This window comes from Sciurus vulgaris, assembly GCF_902686455.1.
Source record: "Sciurus vulgaris genome assembly, chromosome: 1".
In the NCBI taxonomy this organism is placed as follows: domain Eukaryota; kingdom Metazoa; phylum Chordata; class Mammalia; order Rodentia; family Sciuridae; genus Sciurus; species Sciurus vulgaris.
Genome location: NC_136461.1, coordinates 115,204,324 through 115,216,650, shown reverse-complemented (window position 1 = coordinate 115,216,650; position 12,327 = coordinate 115,204,324). Strand labels below are relative to the sequence as shown.

The window sequence follows — 12,327 nt, the reverse complement described above, 5'->3', positions numbered from 1 at the left end:
CCAAGCGCCTAAAGCTACTTCTATCGTGAAATTCCTGAATTCTGTCGCGATGAAACACCGCTCAACGTAGAACCTAGCACCAGTGACCGGTCTCCATCTTTAGAATTGAAAGAATGAGAGCTGGCCAAAGGGGAATCCCGGTTTTGGGAGACTCGGTACGGCGGCTGCCTGGGGACCAAAACGTCTCTAAGGTAAAGTTGCAGCCTGAAGCGATTTTTTGACCCCCGACACTTAATGGGCTGTCGAAGACCCGGATGTGTCTGGGACTGGCCGAGGTACCCATTAACGCGCCCCCGCTAGACCATCCCCCTCCTCCGTTTAAGATTGGACCGTAGGTACGCCAGTCATTACTTCTCCAGCCACTCACTCTTCAAGGGTGGGGTAAAGTCTAGGCATCCCATTTTTTATTGGTACGGCAAAGAAGAAGGGGGCGGGGTGACCGGCTTAGGTCGTCCAATGGGCGTCGTGGCGTGTGGGTAAGGCGGAGCCGAGGCGCTTGGCAGCTGCCCAATCAGCGTCCTTGTTTGTGTGGTGCCGCCGCCGCCGGTGCAGCCGCCGCCGCCGCCGCTGCCCCCGTCTGTACCGCAGTGTCTGCTCCGCCCGCCCGCCCCGGTCCGGCCCGCCCCCCTCCCCCACCCCCGTCCCTCATCCCGTCAGCGGGATCCGGAGCCCACTGTGCGGTCGCCTCTTCCTTTTTCGACGCCTCCGCCGCCGTCTGAGGAGGCGAGCTAGCCGGGAGTTACACCGCCACCGCCAGGTGAGGAGCCTTGGCCTAGGCCAGCCTGGCCGCCCGCCCGCCCGGGGGCGGTGAGGAGCGAGGAAGGGAGGGAGGCTGGGAGGAGGCGGTGGTGGCGGAGGTGGGGGAAGGGAAAGGTGGAGGGGCGGGGGGAGGGGAAGCGCCCGCGAGCCGACGCCCGCCCGCGCGCCCCCGCCTTGCGTCCCCTCCCCCCACCCCGGCACCGCGCGCCCCCGCCTCGCGCTCCCCCTTCACCTCATCCCCTCCCCCCCCTCCGTGCGCGCTCCCCGGTCTTTCACTTCGCCCTCGCGCGCCCCCAGCTCGTGTCCCTTCATTTCATCTCCTTTTACTCTTTCTCCCCTCCCTCGCGCCCCGTTTTCCCCGCCATCCCCGCTTTCACTCACTACCTCATGCCCGCCATGCTCCCCTCCTTTCCTCCCTAACGCGCCCCCCCCCTTTTTTTTTTTTAACTCTCTCCACCCCCAGTGGTGCCCTTAGGGTGCGGGGGCCGCTCCCTGCTTTCAGTCTTGTGTTTGACGGCGAATGGGACAAATGGGGGATCCTTAAGGGTGAAAGAAGCAAAGGGTAATTATCTTTATTTAGGGAAAGGGATCAAGAGCGCAGAACCTTACCCTTTATTTCGTCGTCCACCGTTTCCTCGGCGTCCCGTAGAAGGGAATTGTCTCAGCTCGTGTGGATACTTCTGTAGCGACTAAACCACTCGTTTTCTCAGCTGGGCTTCTGGGACTGACTGGATTCGTTTCCCAGTTCAGAGCCTGAGGGTCGATGAAGCTAGAACTTAACTTCCTCAACCAAACCGGGACTCGGAGTACTTTTTGCCTCCCTGCTCCTATTTACACTAAGGTGCTAGCTACTTTTGCTTATGCAGAGGTTTAGATGCCACTTGCGACCCAGGGCAACCTTCTTCCCTCATAAAGGTGTTGTAGCTTCTTTGGGTTCTTCCCCAACATCAACTTTCCTCAAAACACAAGGTGTTAGCTCATAGGGATGGTGGGTGCTAAGGTGGAGATGGGGGCATTAATGGTGGGTGGCATGTGGATGCTGAGTTAGGTATCAGTCTTTTCCTTTGCTGTCGTCTGGCGAATTAGGTAGCCTCTTGAGAACGTTTTCTCATCTGATAAATGATTATTTGGAGGACTTTTGTGTGTATGAGATAAGTGGGGATACTTAATATATTTCGGCAAAAAGAAAGCAGTGTTTTCAGCCCTGACTGTAAAAGAGAGATTTGGACTGGTAGCTGATGGAGTAAAGCAGGTTTTACTGTTCCTAGTTGGAGAAGAACTGATGGATTTGTAGTTTTAGAACATTTCTAAATTATATTTTGAATAGATACTGCATTCAAGTGGTACAAAATCAAATCTTCCCTCCTTCTTTCCTCTAGCTGTCCAGTTCACTCTATTGCACATGGCTTCTGTATTTCTAGCAGCAGTATGGTTTCTATATTGTTGGAAATTAACCTGTGTGGGAGTTTAGTTCTAAGTTTATTGCTCTTTGCTATTACTGACTTCCTTGAAGTCTGAAAATCACTCAGATTCACATTTTTGGTGCTGGAGCATTCTTCATAGAGTATTGTACTAGTATATCATTTCTGTTGGTACTTGCTTGGGAAGGAGGCTGCTTCTGGAGATGCTAAAGGTGGTGCTGTGGAGGGATTCAGTATATTTTAAGGGAAGGCCCATACCTGTTAGAAATGGTGTTTTTTGTTTTGTTTCTTTTTTTTTTTTTTTGGTGGTGGTGATTATTATTTTTTTTTCCCAGTTAATACCCATTCCCTGGCTGTTTGAGGATAAGTTGGGTGAGGATATGCTTTCCTCCGGCTTTTTTAAGTAGATAGGTTGTATGAATAATTAGTTAACAGGAAGTTAATTAGTTAATAGGGAGTATTGATCTGGTATGGCTGTCAGTTTAGAGGAATATATTTTTTAGGCTGGAGACAGTGGTGGTCATCATGGAATCAGACATAAAAGTATTAATCAGCAAACATCAGAAGGCTTAACCTGTAGATTGAGTAACCAAATTTGAGAAGAGAAGAAGTTTATAGGCTTTGTCCTACCTATTATCCATAGCTGAAAACATTGAGGTGAGGGTGATTTCTGTTTGACAGCAGCATCCATCTTTATGACACTGTGGTTTGCCTCCCCTGACTGTGTGTGATGTCTGCTAACTTCCTGTTTAGAGACCTTGGAAATATGGTCTGAATAGAAGTTGCTTTCAGATACTTGCCTAGAAACAATATTAACCAGATTGCCTGATTCGCCCTTCAAATCTAAGTTCTGGCAGTAACTTTTGCAAATGCTGTGTTTAGCATAGGTTCAAAGGGTGGTGGAAGAAGTGTGAGGAATTTGTTCTGAACCTCATAGGCCTTAAAGTACTCTCAAAAGCCTGTGCTGTCTCCTCCTCTTGGGGGAATCTACTCTACACCTCTTTTTGGGGAGGAATTTCTAGCTGGGCCAGACTAGACCAATCATTCGGGTTTTGGGTAGAAAATAGCAGGATGGAAGAGGTGATAATGTGTCCGTGTGTCCATGAAAGTATCCTAATCATATGCTGGGACTTCTGGATTCATCTTAGCTTTAAGCAGTGTGTCTTATATGTTATATGTAAAGCAGGCCTCTTCTTTCAATTTACTGGATGAATTTTCCTTCCTTTTCTCCCCCACCTACCAAGCTGAAAGTGTATGTGTAGGGAAACAGCAGCTGTGCTATCCTGGTTTCTAGACTCTGGAGCTTTTTCCATGTTAGCCACCCCATTGGGAGTCATGCTGACAAGCAGCCCCTCTGCACTTAGTCAGAATGCTCATGTTGCTTGGCTCATTGAGAAAAGCCAAACCAGCTTAGGTTGAGTAAAACAACTGCTAGAGAAATTGTAAGATTTGAGCCATAACTGGAACCTAGGGATTTTCTTTTCCAGACCTTTGCAGTACTTAAAGCTCTGCATCATTACATATTAAGGCACAAATTTCTGAGGTAGTTTGGAGAGAAATAAGTGTGTGGGAGGCAGAGACACCCCCCCCCCCCATTTTGACTATAAATCTAACCCTGGCTCCCAAAAAAAGAAAAACTGTTCGCCTCTTACTGGAGAAAAATCCAACCTATCAGACAATGCCACACAAAGTTGCAGTTCCCCTGCTGTTGGCTAAGCATGGGAAAAGATACATGAGGAAGTTCTGTTTCTGTTGAACTGGCTTTTGGGGGGAAAGCTTCTGTTAGCCCTGTTGTTTGGTTTATCCTCAGTAGTCTGTGACACTTTTTCTGTAGGTACTGATCGGGGATTTTGGTGGCTCCAGAATCTGTAAGGCAGAGAATTTCATTTCTGTGTAGTAGTGATAAGTTTTCTGAAGCATAGGTCTGATTTGAAATGGTTCCCTCCTCATGTTCTACCCTTACCTTCTTTCTTGTAGATATGTAAAATACTCCTACACACTCCTACACAGCCTGAGTTCATGAAGCAGAAGAGGAATGATCCATTGTGATTAGGGCTTAACCTGTCTGAGGTGTTTCTTAGATGGTGGTTTAGTAATGTTTGGTGTCTCACTCAAAACCCACTAACCTATGCCACTGTTTTAAGTTGCTATCAACTGGAAAGAAGCTATGAAGAGTTTGGGTTATAGCATCAAAAGCAGCAGATGAAAAATGACACATATTTTGTTACTTTTGAGGTGTGAAATATTCAAGTGCCAGAGCGTCCAAGAATCATAGTAATTACAGAAGCATCTTTTAACAACATGTGAACTTAATTGTTAAAAATATTAACAAGTGAACTGCTAAGGAAATTAAGGAGAATGATAATTCTATATTCTTGAGACATTCTCTTGTTGCTTTTCATACCCGTCTAGCATACTTTTTCTTTTTTTTTTTTTTTGTAAATGATGGTATTGGGTATTGAACCCAGGTACTTGAGCTACATCCCCAGTCTTTTTTTTTTTTTTTTTTTTTTTTTTTGGTAAGTCAGGGTCCTTGCTCAGTTGCCAGTACTAGTGAACAACTCGTGATCCTTCTTTCTCAGCCTCCCAAGTAGCTGAGATTACAAATATACACAGTCTGCATTTAAAAAATATTTTTAGCTGTAGATGGACACAATATCTTTATTTTATTTTTATATGGTGCTGAGAATTGAACCCAGTGCCTCACGTGTGCTAGGCAAGCACTCTACCTCTGAGCCACAACCCCAGCCCCTACAGTCTGCATTTTAAAAATAATTCCAGGTTATCTGAATCTGGAAAGGCCTACTTTAAAGTCTCCTGTTCAAGGCTTTTTTTGGGTCAGGAGGTACTAGGAATTAAGCCCAGGGATGTTTTACCACTGAGTTACATCCCCAGCCCTTTTTATTTTATTTTAAAATAAATCTCACTAAGTTGCTGAGGTTCTAAGTTGCTCAGGCTGGCCTTGAACTTGTGATCCTCCTGCCTCTGTCTATGGAGTCGCTGCAATTACAGGCATCTGCCACTGTGCCCAGCAGAAGTTACCTTTTCAATGAGGCCTTATTCTGCCTTTCTTTAAAATTGTACCTAAGCCTGGATTTCACCTCTAATAGTCCTTCCCTGCTTTATTTTTTTTCCCATAGCATTTAATTTTATATTTATTTGTTACATTTATTGCTTATTAGTTCCTCTTCTGTGATGTAAGACTGTTACATATCCATGGTATTTATTTTGGTATTTTGTTTGGTGCCTAGCATATAGTTAATACTTAATAAATATTTGTGGTCAAATAGGAATAATAACCCGTTCTCCTAACCTCATGTTTGTTTATAACAAATATGAAATGTGATAAGCATAATATGGAATCTTAAAATCCTTTTGCCTCAGCCTCTTGAGTAGCTGGAATTACAGGTGTGCACCATCATGTCCAGCCTGTCACTCTTCTGTATTTCCACTGCTGGTCTCTTATTTGGAATATTGCCATAATTTCTTGTGGTTTTTAGTCTTTTTTCCTTTTGAACTCTCATCCTATTGTCTTCAAAATGGTCTTATAGGGCTGGGGCTATAGCTCAGTGTCAGAGTGCTTTCCTAGCATATGTGAGGCATTGGGCTCGATCCTTAGCACCACATAAAAATAAACAAATAAAATAAAGGCATTCTGTCCATCTACAACTACAATTTTTTTGGGGGGGGTGGGGGTGCTGGGAATTGAATCCAGGGCCTTGTGCAGGTAAAGCAAGCAGTCTACCAACTGAGCTATATATCCTCAGCCTCAAAATTAAAAAAAAAAAAAAAAAAAAAGTCTCACAGTTATCCGATTGATTATTCTACTTTCCCTTCTTGTAACTATTCAATAGTTTCCAGTCATTAAAATATAAAATGTAAACTTTGCATAGTATTCAAGGACCTTTATGATTTTGACCTTTGCTCTCCTTTCCAGCCTTACTTCTCCACCTTATAGTTAATACATGAGCAAATACAGTTCTTTAAGTTTCCAGCTCAGCTTCCAAATCTCATCTCAAATGCTGCATCCTCTGGAAAGCTTTTCCCTTACTTGCCCCAAAAGATTTAGATGCATCGTCTTCTTTGATCTCACTATACTTAATAAATATTGCTTGTTTCTCTCCAGTGGTCTATAAGCATCTTAAAAGCAAAAGATAGCGTTTTATTTTTTAAACTATCCCCAGTGCCTGGCATGGTGCCTTTCACCTAAAAAATATTCAAAAATATTTGTTGAATAAGTGAATATTCCTATGGGTTGAGAAAATGCCATATATATTTAGAAAATACCCCTTCTGTAGTGTTCTACACTACAGAGGAGTAGGAAAAAAGGATTGGAGTCTCAGTTTTGCCATTTGCTGTGTGTATGACCTTGATTGATTCACCTCAGGTCATTGAGCCTTAGTTTCCTCAACTTAGAAATGAGAATTGGGCTGGGGATATAGCTCAGTTTGTAGAGTGTTTGCCTGTCAAACACAAGACCCTGGGTTCAATCCCTAGCACCACAAAAAAGAAGAAAGAAATGAGAATCAATGACTGCTTTGTCTGTTTCACTAGGTTTCTGTGTTAATTGAATAAGATTATGCATGGAAAGGTGCTTTTATAAACTGTAGAGTACTATATAATTACTAATTATATAACAATGTATTTGTCATACAGTTATGTGAGACAGGCTGAACTTCCCTTACAACTTAACTCAGTTTTTCCTTGAACATATTAAGTGCCCTTTCTTTTCATCTTTGAAATTGTAAATATTATTCTGTAACATTGTTCTGTTCATATCTATTTTCACCAGTAGGCATACTGTACCCCAGAATATTATCCTGAAGCTTGGAGTTAAGGCTTTCTTCATATTCCAGTGGATTAAAAATGTTTATAAAATCCTAGGAAGCTTTGTTTTTTAAGAATTCCCTCAATCTTGAGTTCTGTGATTTTTAAAAAAAATTTTTTAGATGTTGATAGACTTTTATTTTATTCATTTATTTATATATGGTGCTGAAAATCGGATCCAGTGCCTCACACGCTAGTCAAGCACTCTACCATTGAGCCACAACCCCAGCTGCATTCTGATTTTTTTCCCCTCAGATTTCAAAAGAATTTGCATTTTCATAACTTAAGAATTTTAACAGTGTAAACTAGTTTGTTGAGCACTTTCTTTGTGTAGTGGTTTGTGGTACTTTAATTCTTACAGTGACTGTGAGGGAGATATTTCACTCACTTTACATATGAGAGAAAACTCAATTAATAGGGAGGTTATCATTTTGTTAGAATCTCACAGATAAAAAAAAAAAAAAAGTGAATCCAACATAATTTGTACGACTCTAAAAACTCTGCCTCACTCCAAAAGTTGTCTTAAAATTCTGCTAGTATTGCCTCAAGAAAATCTTCCTTTTAATCTTTTTTCAACAGTGGTTCTCTCAGTAAGTCTTAGGTGAAAGAAGTTTACGTGGTTCAATAGGTTTTTGAAAAAATCTGGAGTTAGATTTTTTAAAATTTTTTTTTAGTTGTAGATGGATACAATACCTTTATTTTACTTATGTGGCGCCTCACTCGTGCTAGGGAAGCACTTTACCACTGAGCTACAATCCAATCCCTTCTCCCCTTTAAAGACAGATACTTTTTAGAAACTTCAGTAGTTTGTGGACTGTTATTCCCCCCCCCCCCAATCTTTTAAGGCAAAGGTGCAGCTCAACAAACTTGGCTTTTGTGGTCAGTATATTCCTAGAAGAGCTGTAACTAAGCTGCTGCTCCACCTTTCATCCTCCTTAGTAACAGTACTGCACTGTAAGGTTTCAACCTTGTGACTGAACAAAAATCCTTAAGTTAGGAGTAAGAAACTCTGTTGTATGACACCAAGAAAGCCTAAAACCCATCATTATTTCTTTCTATGAGACATACAAACACACCTGTGGATCAGAGAAGAAAAGAAACTCTAATTACCCTGTTTCATTTAAATTTTTTATTTAGTAGGATGAAACTCTTTATCTACATTAAGAAGAGTTCCTTCTAGAATAACACATTTTTGGAGGCGGGGAAGTTCTTCAATCACTCTTTAGCCTTTATATGGCTAGATTGATGTATTGATATCGGAGGAATTGAAACATTTGTTTCTACTGAAACAAGTCTTCCTATTGCCATGGAGAGGTGTCTAGAAGACCCTTGGAGTATGGAGCTATGATTTTCTATGGGAGTTTGATATGAACTGCATGACACTCTTTGACTGATAGTTAAGTGTCCATAAATAGTGTCACTCTAATGCCATTTTCTCTTATTTTGTAATTCAGGTAGTGAAAAGTGCTTAGTTCCTCAGCTGAGTTTGTTGAGAATTTGAAAATTTTGCCTTTTCAGAGTTGTTTGCAGTCCTCAGGGTGGAATCAAGGGCCTTGTGCATTATTAGGCAAGAGCTTTACCACTGAGTTACATCTCTAGCCCTTTTTTTGGAGTATTTTAAATTCAGGTATTTTCTTCCAAATGAATGTGAACTAGGTCTCTTTCTCCTTTGAGGTTCAATCCTCAGTTTTCATTAGTCTGTATTTTCAACTCTTCACCTTTTTGGAGAGCTCCTCCCAGATTGAATTCTATATAATGCATTAATACTGAACTGAATCTTTCAAAGAATATGGGTGACTTGAAAAGGATCTTGTACAGCTATATTTTGCAGTCAACAGTAACATTGTAGAAATAGCAATTGCATCTTCAAAGAACCTTGAGGATTCAAAGGAATGTTCATTCTCTTGATTAAATAGTAAAGATTTAAGATCTTTATCTAATGAGTTATACATACCATATGTACATATATTTAGAAGTTGTATCAAAAAATGAAATTTAAAAGTGTCTACTTGTGTGACTTTTGTGTTGTGTTCTAGATGTATTTGGGTTGAGGATGTGAAAAGACTGAATAAGTTATTGAAGGGTATAGAAAGGTATTAGAGGACAGCAAGACTTTTACCTATTTTAAAGCTTTCTGAATTAGATGAAAAAGCCTTTGGAAACTAACATTTTAATTTTGTTAATTTTTTTAAAATATATTTTTAGTTGTAGTTGTACACAATATCTTTATATTTTATGTGGTGCTGAGAATTGAACCCAGTGCCTCACTCCTGTTAGTCAAGCACTCTACCACTGAGACCCAGCGCCAGCCCTTGTTAATTTTTGTCAATGTGCTGTTTAGCATATCCCCCATAGCTCTTTCTTTTGCTGCTTATTCTGAAAAACTTTGTCAGTGTGTATATTTTGTGTTTGTGTATTCTTGCTCTTTTAAACAACCCAACATTCTCAGTGTTGTGCATGAATTGAATTCTCGTCTGAATATGAGAACATAGTTTAGTACTGGTACTGCTCTTACTATTTTCACGTATTTTCTTGAAAGCTTTCCCTTTGCTGGGTGTGGTGGTGCATGCCTATAATCCTAGCGGCTCAGGAGGCTGAAGCAGGAGGACTGCAGGTTCAAAGCCAGCCTCAGCAACTTAGCAAGCAAGACCTCAAAATAAAAAAAATAGAAAGGATCATGGATGTGGGTTAAACTAGAATAACTTTTGGCCTTTCTTCACTGTATTCCCTACACTGTCCTTTATCCTTGTTCTAGGTAATATGCTTCCATTTATTTATTTATTTTCTCTACTTCTTGTTCTTATTTGGTTTTTTTTTTTTTTTTTTTTTGGTACTGGATATTGAACCCAGGGCACTTTACCACTGAGATAGGGTCTCGCTAAGTTGCTGAGACTGCTGTCAAACTTGTGATTCTTACGCCTCAGCCTTCCAAGTTGCTGGAATGTACACTTCCACGACAGGATATGCTTCCATTTATCTTAGAGATTCTATTTCTGAGATTCCTAACGACTCCCATGAATCAAAATATTTTAGAGATATATTGGTGTAACTTCTCATGTAGAGGTAACACCTTATTGTACCATATACTTGACAAGTGGTCATCTGCTCTCTCTCGGTGTGAACATCACTAGTAGCTTATGAATTTACCATGAAGCCCTTGTCCATTTTTAGGCAGAACAGTATTTTAGAAAATTTACATGTAACAATTTTTATACTATAGAAGTATTACTGGTTAGTTTTATCAAACTTGAGAGAAAAAACAAATCTGCAATAGCCTATGATAATGAAAACTACAGCTCAAATGAGAAAGCCCTGAGTTCAAATTTCTGCTCCACCCCTTATTTAGTTGTGGATCTTTTACTTCTTGGTGCCTGGCAAATAGTAACTATTTGGCAAATGTTAGCATTCCTTTAAAGGTAATGGTAAACTGGCATACAGGGTTTGTATGTGGAGGGGTTAAGATGTACATAAGATTAAATTTATCATTTTAGGCTTTTAAAGAATGCAATTCAGTTTACATCATTTACATTGTTGTACAGCCATCACCACTGTCTTCAGAACTCTCATTTTTCCAAACTGAAACTATACTCATTAAACAATCACACTCTGTCTCCCCTGCATCCACCCCTGCAACTACCATTCTACTTTGTGTCTTTGACTACTGTAGGTATCTCATATAAATGGAATAATACAATATTTGTCCTTTTTTGTCTGGCTTATGTGACTTAGTATATCTTCAGGATTTGTACATGTTGTAACATATGTCAGAGTTTCATTCCTTTTATATATATATATAGGGGCTGGGGAGATAGCTCAGTAGGTAGAGTGCTTGCCTTGTAAGCACAAGGCCCTGGGTTCAATCCCTAGCACCCCCCAAAAAAAATACTAACTTGATTATATATATATATTTATTTTATTTTATTTTTATTTGGGGGAGGTATAGGGGATTGAACTCAGGGGCACTCAACCATCGAGCCACATCCTCAGCATCCCCAGCCCTGAGTTGCTTGTCGCCTGTTTTTTGTTTGTTTGTTTTGTTTTGTTTGCTGAGGCTGGCTTTGAACTTGAGATCCTCTTGCTTCTGCCTCCCTAGTAGTTAGGATTATAGGCGTGTTCTACCACACTCAGCTGTTCAATTATTTATTTTTAATTTTTTAGTAACTCAATTTTTGGGGGACTGGGGATGTGGCTCAGTGGTACAATGCTTGCCTAGCATGTGTGAGATGTGTGAGGCACTGGTTTTTATTCTCAGCACCACATGAAAATGAATAAATAAAGGCATTGTGTCCATCTACAACTAAAAATAAATTCCAGGTTTTTTTGTTACTGGGGATTGAACCCAGGGGCATTCTACTACTGAACTACATCCTCATCCCCCTCTAAAAATTTTTGTTTTGGCTAGGCACAATGAAGCACACCTGTAATCCCAGTGATTTGGGCACTGAGGCAGGAGGATCATGAGTTCAAGATCAGCCTCAGCTATTTAGTGAAGCTCAAGCAATTGAGTGACCTGCTGCCTCAAAAAAAAAGTAAAAAGGGCCGGGTTCAGTGGTGCACACCTGTAATCCCTGTGGCTTGGGAGACTGAGGCGAGAGGATTATGAGTTCAAAGCCAGCTTCAGTAATTTAGCGAGGCCTAAGCAACTCAGCTGGGGATGTGGCTCAGTGGCTAAGTGCTCCTGAGTTCAATCCCCAGTACCAAAAGAAAAGAAAGGGAAGAAAATAATTTTTCTTTTTTTGAAACAGTCTTGCTAAATTTCCCAGGCCCACCTTCAATTTGCCAATCTTCTTACCCTCTCAATTATGCCAGGCTCCTTTTGGTGTTCAGTTTTGCATTCTTTCCTCAGTCTAGAATGCTCTTTCTCCCCTGATCTTTGCATGGTTGACTTGTCGTTTTTGTTTGTTTGTTTTTTAACTGAGGAATGAATTGAGCTACATCCCCAGGCTTTTTTTTTTTTTTTTTTTTTTTTTAATATCAGGGATTGAAACCAGGGATACTTAACCACTGAGCCACATCCCCAACCCTGTATTTACATTTTATTTTGAGACAGGGTCTTGCTAAGTTGTTCAGGATCTTGCTAAATTGTTGAGTCTGGCTTTGAACTCAGTTCTCTTCCACAGCAACTTGAGCTGCTGGGATTATAGGTGTGCACCACCAAGCCCTGCTCCCCAGCCCATTTTATTTTATTTTATTGGGTACTGGGGCCACCAAACCACATCCACAGTCCTATTTTATATTTTATTTAGAAACAGGGTCTCACTGAGTTGCTTAGTGCCTTGATTTTGCTGAGGCTGGCTTTGAATTCAAGACCCTCTTGTCT

General features: G+C 41.0%; 1 protein-coding gene across 2 annotated transcripts in view; it reads left to right on the top strand.

The window, feature by feature from the left end:
- Positions 1-594: 594 nt before the first annotated feature.
- The window catches only part of GATAD2B (GATA zinc finger domain containing 2B), a 97,160-nt gene continuing 85,427 nt past the window's right edge, over positions 595-12,327 (top strand). The window contains exon 1 of one of the 2 annotated variants that reach the window (XM_079144491.1): positions 595-757. The gene's annotated coding sequence lies outside the window, so the exon portion shown is untranslated. The remainder of the gene's footprint in view (positions 758-12,327) is intronic. The other variant, XM_079144490.1, reaches the window with a different exon arrangement.